The following is a 13996-nucleotide window of genomic DNA, read 5'->3' as shown; positions in this document are numbered from 1 at the left end:
GGGGGGGGCGGGGTGTGTGACATATAAGGCTTTAAAAAGTCATCAAACAAAGATCTAATTCATGTTTTTAATGTAAAATGATATTCTTAAGTGTTTAAATTAATTTTAAAAATATTCAGCCTCTGAAATATCCAGGTTCAGCTCTGATTAGTGAAAATGTTTTTTTCTTTATTGACTGGTAATGAAATCTTTGGTAGCGACCCTGAAAGAGTCCACACACATTTATTCTGAGAGTCTTTGCTGTTTTAGGAATAATTCACTAATGTGGATCCTGTTTCCAGATTTTTAGTCTTTAGCAGAAAATTTTATATTAAAAGATGTAAATAAGACAATTTTATCTATAAATGCATTCAACGTTTTCAGCTGTTGCATCTAAATTAGCAAACTTATTTTTTTTGGTTTCTTTGACAGGGACAGATGCAGTAAACAGAGAAATGAACAGCAATTTTCCATGTACTACACCAACATTTGTAGCTAATGCTAATTTCCAATGCCTGTCCCTGAGAGGGAATCATGTAAAACATACGGGAAACATAATTACATAATTCATTCAATTTACTCCATATATTCAAGACTTGCAAGTGTACAGTACGTATCTTGTGCAAAGATCTATAATCATAGGTATACAAACATACGTTCACACATACATTTGAAAATAAAGAAGAAAAAATCACTAATTAGAAAATCTATTTATTCTGTCCTCAGTGTGTGTGATTGTACACAAATGGACAGATAGCTAACAGACTGAAGAGACGTCAGCGCTGGAGTAAAGTTGCAAGGTCTTTACTGTTGCTGTCATTCTCTTTCCTTTACATTTTTTTTTAAACTGAAAAAACACCAATAATTCTGTATCAGTTATATGATGCAATTATATACACATCATACATGCATACAAAAACAGCTGCTGCATAAATGTACTGTACAAGAATATCAATTAGAAATTAGGTTCACATATAACTGAATCACTGCAAACAGTCATAAAGTCGACATAAGTCAGTAGCCGTGCTACGTGCAAGTTAAAGCTATCAAAACTAGCGTCATGTACGGCTATCTCTCAGCATCATTAGCTCACTTCTAAATTTTGATTTATGGCAATATGAAACATAAACAGCAGAGATGAATCAATGAAATAAGCCACAGGTGAAAAATAAACTTACAAGCCATGCTTTCAGAGACAGGGAAGGAAAGACAGGCAGCTGATGAAGCAGGCTGACACATGGCAATGTCTCCCAACTACAGCTTCTACTGTGACTCAGCCAAGTCATGTGACCAAATGAACCAATCAGATCTGATGGCAAACTACACTACAAATATTCAATTACCTTAAATAACCAAAAGGGGGAGACAGATACTAAAAACGTTACACTATTATTCTAAGACATGACACTATTTATAAAGGTCTAAGATACATCCAGGACAAAAACGCAATCTCTGCTAAGACCCTATATATCTACCTATCTATCCATCCTATCTATCCATCCTACCTATCCATCCTACCTATCCATCCTACCTATCTATCCTATCTATCCATCCTATCTATCCATCCTACCTATCCATCCTATCTATCCATCCTACCTATCCATCCTACCTATCCATCCTACCTATCTATCCTATCTATCCATCCTATCTATCCATCCTACCTATCTATCCTACCTATCCATCCTACCTATCTATCCTATCTATCCATCCTATCTATCCATCCTACCTATCCATCCTACCTATCCATCCTACCTATCCATCCTATCTATCCATCCTATCTATCCATCCTACATAGCCATCCTATCAATCCATCCTATCTATCCATCCTACCTATCCATCCTATCTATCCATCCTATCTATCCATCCTACTTATCCATCCTATATATCCATCCTACCTATCCACCTATCTATCCATCCTATCTATCTACCTATCTATCCATCCTATCGATCCATCCTACCTATCCATCCTACCTATCCACCTATCTATCCATCCTACTTATCCATCCTATATATCCATCCTACCTATCCACCTATCTATCCATCCTACCTATCCACCTATCTATCCATCCTATCTATCTACCTATCTATCCATCCTATCGATCCATCCAACCTATCCATCCTACCTATCCACCTATCTATCCATCCTATCTATCCATCCTACCTATCCACCTATCTATCCATCCTACCTATCCATCCTACATATCCATCCTATCGATCCATCCTATCTATCCATCCTACCTATCCATCCTATCTATCCATCCTATCTATCCATCCTACCTATCCACCTATCTATCCATCCTATCTATCCATCCTATCTATCCATCCTATCTATCCATCCTACCTATCCACCTATCTATCCATCTATCTATCCATCCTATCTATCCACCCTACCTATCCACCTATCTATCCATCCTACCTATCTACCTATCTATCCATCCTATCTATCCATCCTGCCTATCTACCTACCTATCTATCCATCCTACCTATCTACCTATCTATCCATCCTACCTATCCATCCTACCTATCTACCTATCTATCCATCCTATCTATCAATCCTTCCTATCTACCTATCTATCCATCCTATCTATCCATCCTATTTATCCATCCTATCTATCCATCCTACCTATCTACCTATCTATCCATCCTACCTATCCATCCTACCTATCTACCTATCTATCCATCCTATCTATCAATCCTTCCTATCTACCTATCTATCCATCCTATCTATCCATCCTATTTATCCATCCTATCTATCCATCCTACCTATCCACCTATCTATCCATCCAACCTATCCATCCTACCTATCCACCTATCTATCCATCCAACCTATCCATCCTACCTATCCACCTATCTATCCATCCAATCTATCCATCCTACCTATCCACCTATCTATCCATCCAATCTATCCATCCTACCTATCCACCTATCTATCCATCCTATCTATCCATCCTATCTATCCATCCTACCTATCCTACCTATCTATCCATCTATCTATCCATCCTATCTATCCATCCTACCTATCCATCCTACATATCCATCCTATCCACCCATCCTATCTATCCATCCTACCTATCCATCCTATCTATCCATCCTATCTATCCATCCTATCTATCCATCCTACATATCCACCTATCTATCCATCCTATCTATCCATCCTATCTATCCATCCTACCTATCCATCCTACCTATTCACCTATCTATCCATCTATCTATCCATCCTATCTATCCACCCTACCTATCCACCTATCTATCCATCCTATCTATCCATCCTATCTATCCACCCTACCTATCCACCTATCTATCCATCCTACCTATCTACCTATCTATCCATCCTATCTATCCATCCTACCTATCTACCAACCTATCTATCCATCCTACCTATCTACCTATCTAACCATCCTACCTATCCATCCTACCTATCTACCTATCTATCCATCCTATCTATCAATCCTTCCTATCTACCTACCTATCTATCCATCCTATGTATCCATCCTATCTATCCATCCTATCTATCCATCCTATCCATCCTACCTATCTACCTATCTATCCATCCTATCTATCCATCCTACCTATCTACCTATCTATCCATCCTACCTGTCCATGACTCCATGATTGACCTACTTTTAAAAAGTCCTTTAGTTTTGATTTGAAGTTTTGGTGACTTTGGTTTACTTTAAGGTTGGTAGGAAGTTTATTCCATATGTTTATTCCCTTAATAGCAAATGAAGTCTGACCTAAGGAGGTACTTTGAAATGGTTCCTTCCAGTTTCTCGCAGCTTCATTCCTGCTTAAGGATCCAACTGCCTGTAAAGGTTGCACCATATCACACAGGGCCTGGGGGCTCGACCTTGTAAACATTTGTGGATAAGATTGGCATTTGCAAATAGGATGTAATTGTCAAAACTTAGCATATTTAGATTACTCAAAGCATGACAGTGGTGAGATCTTGCGGGCTGTTTATTTAGTATTTTTAATGCACGGTTATATAACCTCTCTAAGGGTTCAGTCACTGAGGTGACCACGGGGCGAGGCAATAACTGAGGTGTGAGACAATCATAGCGCGCAAGAAAGTTTTGGCTGCATCCAGTGTTAGGCAGTCTCTGATTGGTCTGAAGGTGTATGATAATAATTCCACAACTTTCCTGATGTGAATGCTGAATTTCAGTCAAGAATCCAACATCAGACCTCGAGATTTGACTTCAGAGACTTGATTCATTGACTGACCATTAATTTTTACATCGAAAAATTACATGTAACGTAGTTGAATTGTTAATTTTAACCCTTTATCTGCTGCTTTAAATGAACCTGTTCGCACCACCTGAATACAGGCGTCTCTGGTTTTACCAAACTGTTGGAATCTGTGGTTAAAAATGTGTGAAATAGCTTTAATCTGGCATATTTAGCAGCATTTAGATTTTTTGGTGACATTAATATTAAACACTCTTATAGGGCTCTGTAACAGAAGGTGGGAGTCCTGAACCTGAACCACTGGACTTCCTTTAACCTCCTAAGACCTGCGTCCACATATGAGGACTTTACATTTGGGCTTTCTCTGTGGTAATTATGTTTGGTATTAAAACTGATGAGATATTTATTAAAAATGTCCGTTCAAGTTTAAGGTATTTGCTGTTTATTTTAGGGAATTTGCTTCAAAATATCAAAGTATTTTTATGGAAATTAAAAGGATCTCTTTTTATATTTTGGAGAGTTTTATGGCTCTGAATTTATTTCAATTTTTCTTTTCTTTTCTTTTCTTTGCATTTTCATGGGAATATGAGGAATTTATTTCTAAATTTGGGGGAAATTGGGTTGGAAATTTTGGGTTCAGGATTGTCCTGTGAAATTTTCAGGATTTTTCTTAGGAATTTTAGGGGCTTGGGGATGTTTCCATCATTTTTATGGGGTTTTGAAGAATGTTTGTGAACATTTCCAGAGTTTGCCAAGAAATTTAAAGGAAAATTTGCTTGAAAAATTTCAGGAAAGTGCGTTGAAATTTTGGGGAAATCTTGACTGGAATTTTCAGACTTTCTGAGGGAGTTTCACTGAAAAATCTGAGGACGAGCTACAGAAATAATTGGGTATTTTTCACGGGACTCTTTAAAAATATGTTGAAGGATTTTCACAGGAATTTTAATATTTCTAATTATGGAACTTTTTCTTTTTGGAAAGGAAAATTTCCAAGAAATTCATTTTCAGTGACCAGACTGATGTTTGAACCTATCAGACCATATTCATCCCAAATAAGTGGGAGAAAGTAAAAATGCTCTCCAACAAAGGCTCAGGTCTCAGGAGGTTAAGGAGAATAATAATGAGGTAATAATGTCACAATTTCACACATTTTTCTGTTGCAAAAGAACTTTTCTTTTATATAGTTCAAGAAGTAAGAAAAAACAAAGATTTTATAGATTTTTCCTGACTGTAACACTGCTGTCACCACTGTAGCATTATCACACAAAAATAAAAACACTGAAACATCAGTGAAAACCCACAATAGTCAGTGAAATAACTCTAAACTGACAAAGTTATAATAAATAAAAATACAGAAAAAATAACTAAATCAGACATTGCTTTTGAATCGTTGTTCAACAGAATTATTTAAAATAAAACAACTTTAACCAATGAGACTCTCAGCCTGAGAGGATGGAGGACCAAACGACACAAAGAAAGTAAGGAGCATTACCTGGAATTACAACGACTAATAAAAATTAATTATACATGATTATCATTATTATTTGATTATTACAAATTACAGTGGCTGCTTTTCTACCCACTAACTAACCCACCTGTCTTTCTGCTCAAGCCTGACTTGTGTTAACTAATCATAAAACCACTAAACCGGTTTCCAAGTCAAGAAAAAGTCATTAGGGCAGTCCTACAAGAAGGATAGTTAGTTTACACAGTCATTGACAACAATAGGCTGAGAATCTCTGTTCTCCAACGCTCCTGAACTCACCACACAAAGGGCGGGAAAGGCGCGCTGCTCGTCTCCCTCAGTCTTCAGCTGCAGAGTTGTCCGTTGGTGAAAATGAAGGATAAATGACATTAAACCTCAACATTTTCTAACTATCCAGCGACATACGGACAGGAGAGACGTGTGGGTAAGTCTGGATTTACATCAAATTAATATAATGAACGTTTTAGGACAAAAATGGAGCGGTTTAAGTTGAGTTAGCTAGCAGGATGAGACAGAGCTAACGTTAGCATTAACCAACGGCTGCTGACAAGATGGCGGACCAACTGACAGAAATAAAGTTAGGAACATCATTTATCTTCATTTAGATTAAACTATGGTCAAAACTCTAAACACTGGTTCTGAATGAATATTAGATCATGTATCAGTAGTGAACATGTTTAAAATTCACAGCTAACTGTCTCTTCATGAGAGAATTTACTGGATTCTGGGTCAGAAAGAAAATATTTAACTGGCATTTGTTTTAAACTTAGTTTACTGGATATGATTTACTATTATCTGTTAGTTGCTCCTAATATGATAATATTTAGCTCATATCTGAATATTTAATCTTCATGCATCCCTTTAATTTTACATCCGTTTTTATCCCTTTTGACCAAAATGGCTCATTTCATACATTAGGCTATAAAGTATTATACGTTAATATATATCTGTTCTTATCATAAAAGTTAAAAATGTATACGTTTTGGGGAAAATTAACCCTTATTGTCCCGGTTCTGTCATGGAAATCCCTGGTGTTTCAGATGAGACAAGGGGAAATATTAGTTATTTTCATATTACTGCATGCAGAGTCATATTTTTCTGGTTATCAGAGCCTTGTATTTGCCACTGATTTTCAGTAACATTGATTTTCATGCATTATTATTCTTTAAAATGTGAAAAAGTCCAAAATTACTATCCCTAATAAGCCAAATGGCTCATTTCATATATATTGTTATTGTACATTATTTTTTCTCTTACTTCCTTTGAGTTATTTTTTAAGCTACATCTTGTTTAATCATAAAAAAATGAAAAAATCCATATTTGAACATTTTAAACCCCGTATTGACCATGTTTTCTCACAGTTACTTGTTACTACTTTTCCCTTTCAACCAGAAAGGCTCATTTCATACATTCGGCTTTATGATTATTATACATTAATAATTTTGTCTTTTTTATTTTTCATTTATTTTTGTAGACCAGTCTTGCTCATCTCATAAACATTAAATATTCATAACTTTTTAGAAATGTAACCCCTGAAATGCCAGGTTCCTTCACGGCAGCCCCACTGGTACAGTTGGACATTTAGTGGATATTTAAGGCAGATTTCTGATCTGTGCTGCAGAGATGTAGGCTGATTTATCAGCTGCCATGCAGATACTGTGATCAGTGATTCTGATCTAATGAAAATCAGTGATCTGTGTTCTGTAATGGTCAGCTGTTCTACAGTCCAGGCTCATACAGTAAAGGTATTTAGAGTCAAACACTCCTCTTCCTGATAAATCTGTAACTCACTGACAGCAGTCTAAAGAAGTCCTGTTTCAGAGGATAGACGTTGAATTTGTTCACTCACAGGTTCAGTCTTTTTTCAGATAAATCTAGATTTCTCTGCTTTAATTTCCTCTGATATTTCCCAAAGTGACTTTTTAGTGTAAATCTTCCACCTTGAAAACTGACTTGAAAAACTGTAAGATCTTTTTCCTACACAATACTGTCAAATATGCTGTGATAAAATTAATAAAAATTTAAGTTATAAAAAAACTTCAAGTCAGCAACATGTGAAGAGGAGAGCTGAGAGAGAGCGTGCTCCTTTACAGGATTACTGTGATGTGAGCAGGACTGAAGTCCCTGCTGCTCTTCTTACTGGATGTTCTGATCTCTGATAAGAACTCATCAAGTCCCTCACAGTCTCTCTCTCTCTCTCTCTCTTTTATATCCTCAGATGGAGGTAGAGTGAATAAAGAGAGGATCCTGATGGTCCTGCTGGTCAGAGAGGAAGAAGCAGCAGCAGTGTGTGTGTGGTGAGTCTGTAACTGGGCCGTGTTACTGGGAGACTGACAGACCAATCCCAACCAGTGGAGATGAGACTGCTCTGAGATCAGCTCCTCTGTGGACCTCCCTCATGTTTCTATTCTAACACAGATTCTCAGCGTAAACTGCTTTAGGACTAAATCACTGAAGATGAACGCCTCCATGTGGATACAGATGTTGAGCTTTCTGTCACAGCGCCCCCCTGTGGAAACACATGAACCAGGGTTAGCTCAACTTTGGTAGAGGCTAGCTTTGGCACACCACAATCTCCCAGTACCAAGAGAAACATTTTCTGATCCCTGATCTTTAACAGAGAGATCATTACCAAAATAAATGGGACAGCCATGTTTCTCCAGGGTTTAATCTCTGCTTTTATTTTCACCTTTCACTGATTTTATTCATATTATTGATCATTGGATTTTAGTCTTTATTTGCTGTATTCATTGTATTTCTTTTATCAGCTCATTTGAAAATATCTGGTGGCTTTTATTCTGATCTGACTGTTATTTTCTGTCTGTCTGTTCTTTGTGAAGTTCTTTAGGCTGGAAAAGGAAAAGAGGTGGACAGATATTGTTCTCTCTGGGCCGATACGGTTACAGATTATTAGTGAATGAGAGCCATAACTGATATTTGGAGCTGATATGTATTTAAAGTAAGGATGAGCCGTTGGTTTCAGTCATTTAAATGTTCAATTAGTGATACACAACATGTGGCTCTTTTATGTCTTAATTTGAAATATTATTCCCATTTTTGCCACTTCTTTTTGACACTTTCATCCTGCCTTTTGCAATTAAATGCCACCTATTTCCTATTTTGCCACTCTTCTTGCCCACTTTCCCACCATTTTTTTGCCCATTTTAGTCACTTTTCACTCATTTTTTGCCAAAGTTTTGTCACTTTTGGACCCTTTTTGCCATTTGTAATTCATTTTTTTCCCACTTCTCAACCATTTTTGCCACTTTTCTCCCAGTCTTTGCTGGTTTTTGCCATGTTTGTCACTTCTTTTTGTCACTTTTCACCCATTTTTAACACTTATTCTGCTTTTTGCAGTTAAATTCCACCTAATTCCAATTTTTTTCTACCTTTTTTCCTGATTTTTGCCCATTTAAGTTGCTTTTCACTAATTTTTCGCCAAGTTTTTGCCATTTTTTGAACATTTTTGCCACCTGTAACTCATTTTTTACCACTTTACCCCCAGTGATTGCCCCTTTTTGCCTATTTTTGCCACTTTCTGCCCATTTAAGCTGCCTTTTGCAATCAAATGCGACTTTTTACTCATTTTACCACCTTTTTTGAGGTTTTTGCTACTTTTTGACAATTTTTTTGCCAGCTTTAACTTATTTTTGGGCCAATTCCCGCCCATTTTTGCCACAGTCTAACTCTTTCTGCCATTTTTCTCCCATTGTTTGCTGCTTTTCAACCACTTTTGCCACCTTTAACTTATTTTAATTGCCACTTTTCACCACATAGATTGTGGCTCTTGCAAATATATTTTTCAACAGTTTGGCTGTTTGGTTGAGTAACACTGTGTTAGATTAACATCATGTCAGGGACATAAACGTGTCCGTTTTCTAACCCTGGCCTCCAAAGCTAGAAGTCAACTCTATTTCTGACATGTGCTGTTGTCTGTAAAGGAGAGCTACGAGGATCTGAACATTTAGCACAAAGGCAGGAGAGAGCAGCAGAGAGAGAGGCAGAAAAACAAGCCAGAGAAGCTAACTGCTAAGCTAAGCTAACAATTCAGCAGATGGCGCTAAAGAGCCAGAGTGCTTGATGATGACCTGCAGACGTCTAAACCAACAGCTACCAAACAACAGCAGTGATGAGAAATCAAGTCAAACCAACAGTTTAGCTCAGACTCTATCAACAGGAGAGACGGCACAGAGAGAGACGCTGAAGTGGTGGGAAAACAGGAAGTGATGTCGCACTCTCACTGTGACAGGCTCCTGTGTTTATTGGCTGTTAATGTGTGGTGTTTAACCAATCAGATATCAGAGCCAGAGAGAAAGGCTCACATCACAGCAGAGCCAAAGTAGCAGACTTTTTAACCAATGAATTTAATCAGTGATCAATCAAATAAAATACCAATACAGATCCTGATGAAAAGGTCAGACCTGGACCCTGATAATCAGCCAGATAGACCCAGATAGATATGTAACAGATAAAAGTCAGCGTAGGAGTGAACCGGGTCTAATGTAATGTACAGGCTCTGACTGGGCTCTACATCTGACTGAAAGTACAGAAGCTCATTTCCTCCTTGAACTAAACACAGTCATCCTTACTGTAAATCCTGATAAGGAGCTGATAAAGTCAGCTAAATATACTAGTGTCTGTGATCTGAGGCCATGTCTTCATATTGTTCTCTCATCCCTCCATAGAAGAAGGCAGAGGAATAATCCCATCCTCCTGTTTGAGCTCTAACAGATGATGCTCTTCATTTTGAAATGTCTTTCCTGGTAAACACTGCCCTCTAGTGTCCATATTCAGAGCTACATGCAGGTTCAGATTTGGACTCAAAGCCAGTGACGTTCAAGTGTTTTTGGTCCAGCATGGCTGAGCTCAGGTCGGCAGAAGCTTCAACAATGATGCAGCACAGTGAGCTTTACACAGCTCAGTGGGATCACTGTTAGTGGAGAGAAGCAGAGCTTCCAAAGTCTGGTCTGCTTGGCCTCCCTTTGGCATATGGAATACTTGCAGCCCTCATACTTTCGAGGGGAAAATCGTGTTGAAAGTCAGCAGGAGACTTAAAAAGTGTGGGCATCTTAAATTAAATTCAGTGTAACCTTTCTATTGTGCTTATCAAACATGGGATGTTAAAGAAAACCTGTGATTCTGCAATTAATTACAATTACTAGAAAAGCACTCGGAGAGCGCAGACCTCCACCATCAGCCCTTTCTCCCAATAGAAAAGAATCATTTAAAAAATTCCTGGATCCAGATGGTGATCGGATCACTCCCAAAATCTAATCAGTTCTTCCTTGTGCCATTTCTTAGACTCAGTAAGGTCACACACATAGCATCCAAAATCATCAATCTGCCCACCACAGACCTCTCCCACCTCAACCATAAAGCTGTGACCCGCATGGCTCGGACAGTCAGCAGGGACTCAGACCATCCTCTCTACACTCACTTTTCTCTGCTGCCCTCTGGCCAGAGGTACAGGACTCTGAGGTGGAGGTACAGGACTCTGAGGTGGAAGTACGGGACTCTGAGGTGGAGGTACGGGACTCTGAGGTGGAAGTACGGGACTCTGAGGTGGAGGTACGGGACTCTGAGGTGGAGGTACGGGACTCTGAGGTGGAGGTACGGGACTCTGAGGTGGAGGTACGGGACTCTGAGGTGGAGGTACAGGACTCTGAGGTGGAGGTACAGGACTCTGAGGTGAAACAGGCTCGCTTCAGTAAAAGCTTTGTCCCTTCTGCAACTGCTGCTCTCAACCATCTATAATCTTGTACCCACCCGTCTCTCACCTGCATGTGTGTTGTCCTATCATCCTGTGTCCAACTGTCTATATAATAGATGGATAAATCATTTCCTGAAAATTTCATCAAAATCCATCCATGACTTTTTGAGTTATATTGCTAACAAACAAACAAACAAACAAACCCTGCCGATAACATAACCTCCTTGGCGGAGGTAAAAATGTATTCTATATTCACATTATATTATGTTGTATTATATTATGCATTATATCATATATTATTTCATTATATTGAACTATGTCATATCTAGAGCTGTCATAAGATTGAGAATTTTTTAATCTCTTAATTTCTGTAGTTAATCGTGTCCTTTTTGTCAAATTTTTAGATCCCCCTATTTTACATTGAAAGACTGCTTTTGTGTCTTAACCCTCAGAGCTCACAGCTATTTTTTTCACTGTCATGTCTGGTCTGGACTTTTTGTAAAACATCAACCCTGTGGTGCACAGTCAAGCTCTATCATCTTTTTTTTCAGGACAATCTGGGCTTTAAGAATATATCTACTACAGTAATGTCACTTGAATTTTGAAAAAGTTTTAGGACTCTAAAGACAAAATAAAAAAAAAAATCAGAATTTGAAACTAAAAGATTGTTATTGATAACACACAGTAAACAATAGTGACAAAGAATTTTCTTTGCACAGACTTGTTCTCCCATCTCTTGGGGACAAAACAGTGAAAAAATAAACTTTCTGTGACTGACGGTTTTCAAAATATCTTCATATATACAAAAAATGTCCATGCGCCTTTTGCAGTTAGATTCATTTGTGCTGTTCCTTTAAGCAGTAGAGAAGCAACTGGTCAACTACCACTCCCACAATGCATTGCATGTCAACTTTGCCCTCAACAAATGTGGCACTACCCACTAAAAAAAGCCAAAGTGAATAATTAAAAATGGATTAAAAATGGACGAAAGATGCTTAGAATCAGATCTAACGCCATGGATTTATTCTGTGAAGACCCCGAAAAGTTACCAAAGTTCCGGGCTCGCTAGAACGGCGTCCTTAAGGGCTACGGAGACATCGAGGGTAAGGAACGAACGGCAACAATAGTCAGCTTTCAGAGGAAAAAATGAGTGTCTATGACGTATAGTTCAAAAGTTATTAACGTTTTTCTGAACCGGGTCACTTTTTGTTGTATACGACAACCCTGTCTTCAGAGACCCTGGGTGTCAATCAAGTTCTGGGCTCACAAGCAAATGTTCTGTAAGGGCTACCAATGCATGATTAACATGCATAGAAAGGCACAACACAGAGATTTCACAGGAAAAACAAGTTAGTGTTTATGAGTTATGGTTCAAAAGTTACCATTTACAAAGGGGTGTGCCTGCGGCACGGATCCGTGCTGCTGGAGCTCTGAGGGTAAAGATGCAGGGTGTAGAAGTGGGGAGTATTAACATCAGAAACATGCGAATATCCAAGATGAGTGTGAAATAAAGCGTTAAGGAGCAGTGGTGTGTTTACATCTCTGGGACTGAAGGGAGGCACTGCACCGGCTAAATGGAAATGTTTTCAAGGGTCAATAGATAATGTGATTAATAGCAAAATAACTACTGCACTTACAGTGCACCTGAATTAATCACAGTTTATTATCATTATCATTATATTATTGTATTATATTATATTATATTATTGTATACTATATCATATTATGTTATATTATTATATTATAAATATTCTGTTATTATTGTATATTCTACTCTATTCTATTATTGTATTTTATTATTATATTATAATATATATTATTTTACTGCAAACAATTTCGTTATACCTTGTATAATGACATGAATGATTGATTATACTATATTTTATTCTATTATTATATTATTGTACTTTATTATTTTATTATAATATATTAGATTAAACAATATTATACTATATTATTATGCTGTATTATATTATTTTATTACTATATTATATATTGTTTTATATTATACTATATTATATTAAATTATACTTTTTAAAAATATACTATAGATTTTTTTTTTTTTAAATGGGACAATATGCATTAATGGACATTTACATGTAAATACATGGGATTATAGCCCGATGGCTAATTTCCATCCTCAGTCCCATTGGCAGGTTGATGTAAAACACATAGAACAAAAACAAACAAACAAAAACATCAGTAAACGGGAATAAAACACACAGAGCGCATTAAAAGACAAGCAAGGACAACCTAAACGACATATAGTCTGAAATAAAAACAGGCTAGTTGGGGAACCAGAGTAATTATACACAGTAAACTGTAAAGTGCTAGTGCTTATTAAAGTGCATGGTGCTAGCTGCCTGTAACAGTCAGGTCCTCGTTTTATTGCACATTGCCGAAATTATATTATATTGTTTTATATTGTATTATATTACAGTATATTATGTTGTTCTATATTATATTAAATCATACTATTTTAAAATATATTGTATTATATTATTTCGTTATACTATATTACATTATATTGTTTTATATTATATTGTATTATAATACTAAACTTTGGTTTTGAACTCTGATTATTTCTATAATAAATGTATCAATAATAAAATAGTAAGCTGCTGTGTCTGTAA

This window comes from Cheilinus undulatus, linkage group 9 (genome assembly GCF_018320785.1).
Source record: "Cheilinus undulatus linkage group 9, ASM1832078v1, whole genome shotgun sequence".
NCBI lineage: Eukaryota > Metazoa > Chordata > Actinopteri > Labriformes > Labridae > Cheilinus > Cheilinus undulatus.
Note: the sequence above shows the minus strand (reverse complement) of the source record.